Raw genomic sequence first — 11,258 nt, forward strand, 5'->3', positions numbered from 1 at the left:
ATTCATGAAAAATCTCAATCATTGGATGTATTCAAATCATTAAGGTTGAAGTTGAAACTCAACTTGGCAAAAGGATTAAAGCGTGGTGGTGAATACTATAGTAGATATGATGGATTGGGTGAACAACGTTCAAGGCCATTTACTAAATTCCTAGAAGAATGCAGTATCATTCCATAGTACACCATGCCAGACAGTTCTAGCATGAATGGTGTTGCTGAGAGACAAAATAGAACTTTAAAAGATATGGTAAAGAGTATGATTTATCATTATACTTTACCAGAATCCCTCTAGAGAAAGTTTCTAAAGAATGTAGCTTATATACTGAAAAGAGTACCAACTAAAGCAGTAACCAAATCCTCATATGAACTATGGACTGGAAAGAGACCTAGTATGAAGCATTTTCATATTTGGGAATGACCAGCTGAGGCAAGGCTATATAGGCCACATAAAATGAAACTTGACTCAAGAACGGTTAGTTGTTATTTTGTTGGATAATTTGAAAGATCTAGGGGTTATAAATTTTATGACCCTGTGAATAAGTCCTTTTTTGAGATAAAAAATGCTTGGTTCTTTGAGAATGTTTATTTTGGAGGAGGTGATAAGGTAAAAGACATTGCTTTTGAAGAAGAATTTGTTTCTCTTACTACAGTTGTTGTTAACAATGATCAGATTTCAATTTATGATATCGTTTAAACAAATCCAAAACACGATAATGTTCAAGATCTCCTTATCCAAAATCAAGAGTTTGCACGTGAAGAGCAAACTCAACAACCTCAAGGAACACCTCAAGAAACTCAAGAACAAGTGTTATTCAGGAAATCTACTAGAGAGAGGAGAAGGGCAATTCCAAATGATTGTATTATTTTTCTCCAAGAACATGAGGGTGACACTAGGTTAAAGAAAGACGATCCAATCAACTTTTATCAAGCTATACGGAGTTTTAACTCTCAAAAGTAAATCGGTGACATGCATGAAAAGTTTAAATCCATAAAAGACAATAATGTATGGGATCTTGTCCCATTACCTGAAGGTGCAAAACTCATTGGTTGTAAGCGGATATTTAAAACCAAGAGAAATTTGAAGTGTGATGTGAAAAGATATATGGCTCGTCTTGTTGCAAAAGGGTTTACTCAAAGAGAAGGCATTAACTATACATAAACTTTCTCTCCAGTTTCTACGAAATTCTTTCAAAATAATGATGGCACTTGTGGCTCATTTTGATTTAGAACTATATCAGATGGATGTAAAGGTTGCATTCCTTAATAGTGACATTGATTAGACAATATATATAGTATAATCGGAATATTTTGTCTCAAGCGATGCAAAAAAAATGGTTTGCAAATTAAAGAAATCCATCAATGGACTCAAGCAGGCTTTCCGTCAATGGTATCATAAATTTCATCAAGTTGTCCTCTTATTTTAGTTTTGAGATGAATGCATATACCATAAATTCAATGGGGTTAAATATATTTTTCTGGTTTTATATGTCAATGACATACTACTTGCCAGTAATGATATAGGCTTATTGCACAAAACCAAGAAATTTCTGACAAAGAAATTTGAAATGAAATATCTTGGTGACACCGCTTTTGTATTAGGGATTCAAATACATCGAGATCGTTCTCGAGGTATTCTTGGATTATTACAAAAGAGCTATATCGAATTGATTCTTGACAGATTTGGCATGAAGGATTATAAACCAGGTGACACTACTGTTGCTAAGGGAGACAAGTTTAGTCTTGCTTAGTGCCCCCAAACACCAGTTTGAAGTAAAGGGTATGAAAAAGATTTCATATGCATCAGCTATAGGGAGTCTTATGTATGCTCAAGTGTGTACACTTCTGAATATTGCATACATTATTGGGATGTTAGGCAGATATTTGAGTAACTCAGGAATGGATCATTGGAAAGTAAACAAACGGGTTATGCAGAATTTACAAACAACAAAAGATTACATATTCACATACAGAAAGTCGAATCAATTAGGGATCATTATGTATACTAATTCTGACTTTGTCGAGTGCCAAGACAATCTCTGTTAGCCAAAAGAGTTATCGCTTAGAGGAGTGCTAAGCAGACGCTCATTGCTTCTTCCACTATGATGGCAAAGTATGAGGTATCCAATCATGGAATATGGTTGCGACTGGACTGCAGATGTTGGATAACATTGAAAGATCATTAAAGTTGTTTTGTGACAATAAGTCGGCAGTACTATATTTCAACAATAACAAAAGCTCATCAAAGTCGAAATATATAGACATCAAGTTCTTTGTTATTAAAGAAAGAGTGCAGAATGTCCAAGTATCTATTGAACATATTGGCACAAACTCCATGATTGCAGATCTGCTTACCAAAGGTTTACTACCCAAAGTCAGTATTATATTCTAACAATAACAGGAGCTTGTCAAAGTCGGAACATATAGACATTAATTTCCTTGTTGTTAAAGAAAGAGTGCAGAATGGTCAAGTATCTATTGAATATATTGGCACAAACTTCATAATTGTGGATCTACTTACCAAAGGTTTACCACCCAAGGTCTTTCACAAATGGGTGTTTGTATCATTTAATGATATGTTGGTTTAGTAAGAGTTTGTTTTGGATGTTCTGAAATAAAGATTAAGTTTTTTTACTGCAGTATAAGGTTCAGGTTCCAGTTTCACTCTGTACTCGTTAATTGTGATCTCACTAAAGAATAAGGTAAGACCAAGGTGGTGAAGCTTTGTGTAGCACCTGAATCAAAGAGAACATATCCACTAACATAAGAAATTAGGAGTGTACCTTCCACTATGTTTGGACTAGCCAAGGCTTCTTGTAGAGTCGCTGCATAAACTCAGCCTGGAGCAACTGATTTCTCTCTGGGTTTTGCTCCTTATCTCTGCACTGGTTGGGCACATTTTCTCATAATGTATCTCATATGTCTGCAATTGTGGCATTTGATATTCTTTTCATCGCAACGGTCTTCATGCCTGAAGTTGTAGGTCCTACAATTGTTGTTGCCCTTGGAAAGTGGTCTGTGGTAGCAAGGTTTCTTAGCTTTTAGTTGTTCAAGCTTCTTCCTCTGCTGCTTATTGTTGTTTTCTTCATTGCTTCCCTCTTGTGCCTTCAAAAATCTACCATTTTCTTGCCTTTTCTTGAAAAACCCCTGGGACGATGAACTGATTTGTCCTTGTTGTACTTGCTTGGGTTTCTCCTGAGACTCTAATTTTGTTGTTTGGGCATCCCGAAGCTCATAACATGATGTCATCTCCACCAGACTATCAAACCTCCAAATTTGCATAGGTCCCACCATCCTCAGAATCTCCCGCTTTAATCTACGCTCGTATATATTGCATTTTTGTTTTTTTGTAGATACCAAATCCTTTGCAAATCTGGATAGTGAATTAAACTTGGTGGTGTAGGCTGCCACACTCATGCTTTCCTGCATGAGTTTTTTAAACTATTCTTCTTTCTCCATCCTCTTAATCCTAGGAAAGAATTGTCTATTGAACTTATTCCTAAAGGTGATCCATGAAACAAATTCTCCACTACCCAGGACTCTCTGATGGATCACCACCATTACTTTGCGTCCACAACTAAGTTGGATGTCGCGACCCATGCTTTCTAGTCCTTTGGGCATTGTATTGCATCCAGTGCTTTTTTGCTTGCATCATCCATTTTTTGGACTGTCAAATGTGGGCACTCTCATATATTTGAACTTCTCAGCCCAAGAACTGCTTCCTGACACTACTTGGTTTTGACTTTGATGCAGTGAATTTTGTAATAGCTTATACAAAAAAAAATTGTGATATAGTCGGGAGGCACACCACTACTAATTGTAGCATGTTCGTCTTGAGGTGAAACTGGTGAAGCATCTCCACTTTTTGCTCCCATGGTCCTTGAAGATAGGTTTTCTGATGCCTGTGAAGACACAGGAGCAATGGGGCTTGAAGAACCCTCATTCACATGCCAAGCTCGAGAAGGGTCTGCTTGTCTTTTGCTTACTTAGGAACCTCTTGATTGGTACGATGTTCCTTTACGGGTCATATTCTGCAACATGAGTAGAGTGATTACTGAAAGATTATATTTGCTTACTCATTCACATTATCACAAGTTTTCATATTCGTCACAAGAAATTTACTATTTATTAAGAAAAATAATATTTTTATAACTTTTCACAGGTTCTTTCGTAATACAACCTGTTACTTACTACAAACACTAGGCCACCATAGGTTGTTATTACATGACTTAAACAAAAACATTATAAAACACTAAGATGCAGGGGTATTAGGGGTGTAAATAGGGTCTTCTTCGTCCTTAGAGTCTGAAGGAACCCTAACTGGTGTTGGCACTGCCATGTTGCTAAAAGCATGTAGGTATATGTGCCTATTCATATGCCCTCTACCTCTCCTCAGTAGGGTCATTCCTCGAAGAGGTAGCGCATATTCTCTTGCTTGTTCCTCGTCTATGACATTAGTGCCCCTGACTTGTTGCACCACTGACCTTTGAACACCCTCATGATAGGATGTTCCAGGTTGCTCCTGACTTCTTCTCCCGCTACTGGTAGGTGCAGCGTTGCTCGATCCTATCCTATTTTGGCCGAAGAGAGTTCTGTCATAGCCTGAACAACACACTGCAGCTCCTCTACTGCCTTGATTTGCCAGTGATCCTCTCCTGATGTGCCTATATAGAGGACATCCTCTGGCGATCCCCCAACGGATGGTTGGGTTGGTGCTACCCCTTCCTCTCTTCCACTCTACCCCCAGTTATGTATTATGACTGAAACTGGGGTTGAGGGAGGAATAGGAGGTATCACACTCTCAATTGCCCTAGTGACGTTCATTATGGCTATCACAAAGAGCGAGATGACGACAACCATTTGGTCCGTCTAGATCACTTCGTGATGCCTTTGCCTCCCTGAGCTCTTATTGCCTCTATGGTCGCTCTCATTGCCACTATCATTGTTAGTGTCCATTCCTGCTAACATGAGATACTCATTAATTTTAGGACTTACATGGACCTTACTATGACTCTTTTGCCACTTGTTTATTTGGATAATTGTAATTATCATTTTTTTAGGATCTTCAAATTATTTCAAATCCAAATAAAATTCTTCTTTCAAAATCTAACTTTTTCTCAATGAACTTGTCTTTGATACCACTTATAACGACCCGATCTAGGGCCTCTCGAGCCGGGGTTCATAGACATTAGTTCTTAGAGGGAAATTACTCTAATAATTTCCAAACAACCTCAAAACTATGCCATAATTTTTTTTCCATTTAATAATTGAAGGCCCATACATCCATTTACAATGACATAACCATCCAAATACAAAACCAGAATAAAAGAGTAGAGGCAAACTATACTTCTGATGTGGAAGAGTTGTAGTCTGTTACTAAGTCTTGTGAGAGACAATAGTTCTTGAACCTACAATTGTAACCAAAGGAAGGGGATGAGTCTATAACCCAGTAAGATTTCATTTATAAAATAGACACGACCGTTACAACTGTAATGAGCTCCTAGACTTAGTTTACTTTGTTAATTATGCATACATGTTATTTATGAGTTTTACCTCCATTTATTGTATCTCTCATCACATTCTCAAAAACATACTTTACTCTAATCGGCTATTCCGGACATAGCCTCCTCGGGCATAGCAACTCATGTAGATAACTCAGACTCTACGATATTGGCCAGACATATAAACCACTCACAACAACATAGTCTAAACCAGTCCAGACTACGAACACAGGTACTGCAGCTTCTCGCCGATTGCAAGTTGGGAACTCAAGATCTCAATCGGTAGCTAGCAGAAGAGCCAGGGTGGCTATACCTGCCTCTAAGGTGTCTCAAGGAGCTATACCTGCCACCCAAGGTATCTCAAGGAGCTATACCTGCCTCCAAGGTTTTATGGTTTATACAACATCCTACATGTGTCTAGTGGGCAATGTTTTAAGTCCTAAGGGTCACCTAGGAACGTCTGAGATATTTTTAAGTTACTCATGAGCTACACACCTCAACATTTACCACAGACCATGCCTCCTAGTAGAGTTCTCCATCATGTGTTGTGTGGTCATCATATATACAACTTTCTCTCAATATTCACATCTTGAAGTCAGTGAATTATACAATCATCAATGTATGTCTACTAACCACTTTTTAGCACATGTTCATATGTCTGAACTCTTAAGAATGAGAACTCACCACAAATTAATTCAAGACACTTACAATGCCCATCCCAAGGCATAAGTGTGACATTCCCTAGGGTAATACTTACCCTGAGACTCTGAAACTCTACCCTTAATTATCGCATAACACATCAATCTCTTATATGCAATCATGTCACGCCACATTTATATCATAATTCAAAAAACATGCATGATCAGATTTAAGCATCACACTTGAACTTTATAAATTCATAAGCATGCAAAATAATGTTTATTCACAATAAATAAAACTAGCATACTTAAAGCACTTGGAATCACATTAAACGATGCCTAAGCTAGCTAGCATGTATTTTAATCAACTAAGGAGAAGTTTGTAAATGTTCACTTACTTAAAACTCTTAAATTCCAATTATCAATCTCATGTAACCTTTGATCTGAAAGCAATGAATACTTTCTTATCATTATTTACAATCTCAGTTTTAAAATTTATCAAAATACCCTTGGACTACAATGTCAAACTCTAACTCAATTATTTTAGAGTTTATCCTTGCATCCCCTACTAATGGATTCTACTGCAATGGATTCTACTTAAGCAATAGAATCCAAGGACGCAAGATTCACCTAAATCTGACTTCGGGTTACCAAGTTATGCCTTGTTTACTATGTAGGCATACCAAGGGCAAATTGATATTTTTGCTCTTTTGACCAATCAGAGTGACATCTATCTCATCTTTACGCTATGTTACTTTCAGATCCACATCCATACAAAATTTCAAAATGGATTGCTTAAGTTCTTAACTAAATTCTGATTTGGATCTTGGATCCAGTATTTTCCGTCCAAACTCGCTTGTAATGGTTTGTCTCGATCCTGATCAAGTCCATCCACAAGAATAGATCCAACTTATTCTATTCCAACTAAGCCAACCTCAAACAAAAAAATCGACTCAACTCGATCCGGTTAGATCGAGTCGATTTGTGCATTCCATCGACCCAACTTGGTTGAGTCAGTCTATGAAATGTCATAGATCTGACTCAGATTGACCACAAACCAAGACGGTTAGTCAGCTAGACTCCAAAACCAACTCGGTCTATCTCGATCGAGTTGGTTCTAATTAGTAATTAAACCTGACTTGACCCTGACTAAGTCGTTCTGTTATCTAACAGACTCGACTCGGTCTGTCAAACTGAGTTAGTTCATCAAACCACCTAAACTTGACTCGGTCTGTCCAGATCGAGTTGGTCTATCGCTTAGTCCAAACCTGACTCAATCTGTCTAGATTCAGTCGGTCTTACTATCAACACAAACTCGCTCGGTTTGTCCAGATCGAGCCGGTTTGTCAAAAAGCACAGACCAGACTCGGTCTTGTCCAGACCGAGTCAATCTATTGCTTAACCTGGACCTAACTCAGTCTGTTTAGATTGAGTCAGACTATCAAATACTTAGACTTGACTCGGTCTGTCTAGACTGAGTCCATTTTGTTTTATATTTTTTGTTTGCCTTGGTCTGGGCACGCCCAGACTGGGCCTACATGATCAGACTAACCCGACTCAGTTTGGGTCGCCCAAGCCGATGGCTGACTCAGTCTACAGAAATGCAGACTGAGTCTGCCAAAATTCTCTCAACAGTTCTGGCAACACCTGTTGCCAAACTGTTGCCATTTTTTGTAAATAAGGGGGCATCACTGCTGGTGATCGTCGATCACCGGTGGATGTCGTCCCCCTCTCCTCCTCCAGTGATGGTTGCAGAGGGGGAACCTCTGCTACCCCACCCTTCAACAATGGCATAGGGACAAGGTTTTTCGTGTCCCTGTTTCACTGAAATTTGTAGGCAACTGTGGTTTTCTTCCTTATTTTCTTTCCCCTTTGTAAAAAAATGTCTCTCTCTCGCTATATATATATATATAAACTGAATATATTAGGCCCTCTTGTCTCGTTCTGCCCCATTAGCCCCCATAGTTTGAGGTGTTTTATGATATATCGAAGTTGTTAGATGTGTTTAACATGCTCAATTTGGTGAGAACCGACTGTTGGATCATGTTTTTTTGACAAAAAATGATTTTTTATGAGCTGAGAAAATTTGATGCCTTCATAGCCAATGATTTTGGATCACCAGAAAGACCTGTATACAAGTCAAATTCCGGTGATCTAAAAGCCAGTTCCCACTAAGAAAACCTATAGATCATATCTTTGGTGTAAGATGCGAGAAGAATACCAAAAACTATACTTTTTGAAGGAGCCAAACAGGGAAGAACGAGAAAATCGGGCAGAACCATCATATTACTCTCTCTCTCTCTCTCTCTCTATATATATATATATATATATATATATATATATATATATATATATGTGTGTGTGTGTGTGTGTGTGTGTGTGTGTGTGCACATGCGTGCATGTGCACGTGCAGTGCACTAACACATTTTTCAGTGCCTATGGTTTTATGTGTAATTTATTTATAGTTTTTTATACATGCATAGAAAAAAAGTAGTAGATCAACCCTTAAAACATTGAACAATGTGCAGATGTGATGCTAACAGAGTTCATGATTCTTGGAAAAAACTATGATAAGCTACTCCTATGCACAAAAACTGAGAGAAAATAGAAAATTTTGAAAGAAATTACATAAATTCAATGAAAATAAGAACAACCAATCATCCAACTCTGATTTCCCTCACATGAACCCCATAACAAGTATTTATATAAAAATAAATCTCTAATCTTACTTTTGGATCTTGGATAGATCTAATATCCAAATACACAAATCAAAAAACTCTAAAATTTAAATTGAATCCAAATGGATACTTATAGACCCGAGTCTTAAGTTTGGATCTCGCTTGCATTTTTTTCAATTTTGTTCCACCTTGTGGGTTTTGTGCCCACAATATAGAACTTGATAGTTTTTCTTCTCTAGAAACTTTGTAGACCAAGCAGGATCTACTCTAATATATATTTGAAAACCTGAAATGTTCTTCCTAAACCATCCATATTCTTTAATTGCATGTTTTCATTAGTATTATTTTGATGTGAAGAAGTCCATGAAAAGATAACTTGGATCTCTTGTGCTCCAAATATTGTTGATATATATTCTGTGTGGACCAAGCATGCTTCATCATCTTGTGCTCCATATACTGTTGATGATGCACTCTAAATAAGCTCAGGTTCGAGGGTAGGTTTGGGTTAAGTGAGATGGGTATGGGTGAAATTTGGATCTGGATAGGAGGTAATGCATGGAATGGTTTTATTGTGATTGTGTCAAATTGACTCAGCTTTAGTTTCATGATAGGGTTTTCAAATATAGGGCTATGAGGGTCCAAGATGGGTTTAGGAAGATCCAACAAAATGGTTTTGGACTCATCACATAATTTTGGAATCAATTCTTCTTAATTCACATGGATCTCTCCTATTTGGGTATGAGTAGTTTTAAGGACATGTAGAGGTCTCTAATTCTTGTTTCAGTTTTGCTTCGCTATCCAATGCACATTTAATAACATGTTTTAAGTTTGTGAGATTGAATCTTGGGACCTGTGGGTTATTTTGTATAAGAGAATGGGTTTAGAATAATTGTGGATCTTGGGCGAAGTTAGGACTTAAACAAGTAAGGGGACTAGTTTGAATAGAATCTAGTTGGTTTAAACAATGATTTGAGTTATAGTTGGTATTTGGATTATTTTGGTTCAATAAAGGTGATTGTTGATGTGGGTATGGGTCCTAGTCAATACTAGATATATCAAAATAGAAGTATTGAGGATGATTTGGTAGATTGGAGTGACAACATTGGGTTTGGGTCTAACTTGAGAGGTTTAAGCAAGCATTTGAAGCAATTTGAGTCGACACACATGGGTTTTGGGATTGGATTTGGGTTAAAAATGGTTTTGATATGAAAAATGGTCTAAAATGAAGGTAAAAGAGTTAGGAAGGCATTGAAATTGGTTCTAAGATGTGGTTTATTAGGTTGAACCGGTTCAATCACAAACTGGTTTGTTCTCCTCTCCTCTCACACATGATGGGAAGACGAGAAGTGGTTGGAAGGGTTAGGGTTTGTGTTCCCACCCTCCACCACCCCACTTGGGAAACCATCGACAAGGCCTTCGGTTGACGGCCAATGGCTCCACTGGTATTTGGTGGCCGGTGATCACCCATCGGCAACGGTCGAATGGAAAAATAGATAAGAAAAAGAAGAGGTGGAGGAAGGTGGTGAGTTGAGGTTTGAGACCCACCCACCATCCTCCATCCATGGGGGTTTCTCTATTGTTGGATATTTGGTAATGGTGGATGGATAAGGAAAAGAAGATGGTGGGGGTGGTGACGATGAAAAATAAGATGGTGGTGTTTGTGGATGTGGCGAAGCTTATGAGAAAGAAGAATATGGTGTCGAAAAACTTAGGAAAATAATCCTTATTTAACCCTAATTTGTTCATGCTAAATCATTAAAAAAAACTAAAATAAAGCATAGTGCAAAAGCGTACTCAAATCCATCGTTGTGTTGGTAGATCTTGATGAGGTTTTGATCTTCCAAAACCTCTATTAGTGACTTTTCCTTCTTCTCTAATTCAAATGAAAGAGGAACGGTCTCTTTTTTGATAGGAGAGGGAAAAGAAACCACCACTATATATGGTTTTGAAGACCATAACCCATTTGTAACCGCCATATTGTCTTCTTTTCAATTTAGCCCATCATAAAATCGAAAATTGACATATGAGCGCACATTAAGTATCTATACATTGTTACGACAATGAAGCCATACATGATACTTCAAGTACAAGGTTTTGATGATGAGCAAGTGGAATCAACTGCATTTCAGCTAAGGCTATGAAGAAATTGAAGAATTCAGTGAAGAATCTTTGAAGACTAGTGTGCATATGTTTAATTGATTAAAAGTCTTAGATTCTTGTAAGAGCCTTACTTAGAGTGCATATTTAGGTTGCATTTCACCTTAAAAGTCTTTAGAAAAACTTTTCTAAAAGAAACTCTTTTGAAAACCTTTTTAGAAAACTCTTTTCTTAAATTTTCATGTTTATTAGTCGACCAATAGACTTATCAGTCGACTAATCCTTTCGCGCCATATTTTCTAAAAAAGTCATTCCTGTCAAATTAGTCGACCGAAGGTTTTATCAGTC

This window comes from Nuphar pumila, chromosome 10 (genome assembly GCF_984573655.1).
Source record: "Nuphar pumila chromosome 10, dmNupPumi1.hap1.1, whole genome shotgun sequence".
Classification (NCBI taxonomy): domain Eukaryota; kingdom Viridiplantae; phylum Streptophyta; class Magnoliopsida; order Nymphaeales; family Nymphaeaceae; genus Nuphar; species Nuphar pumila.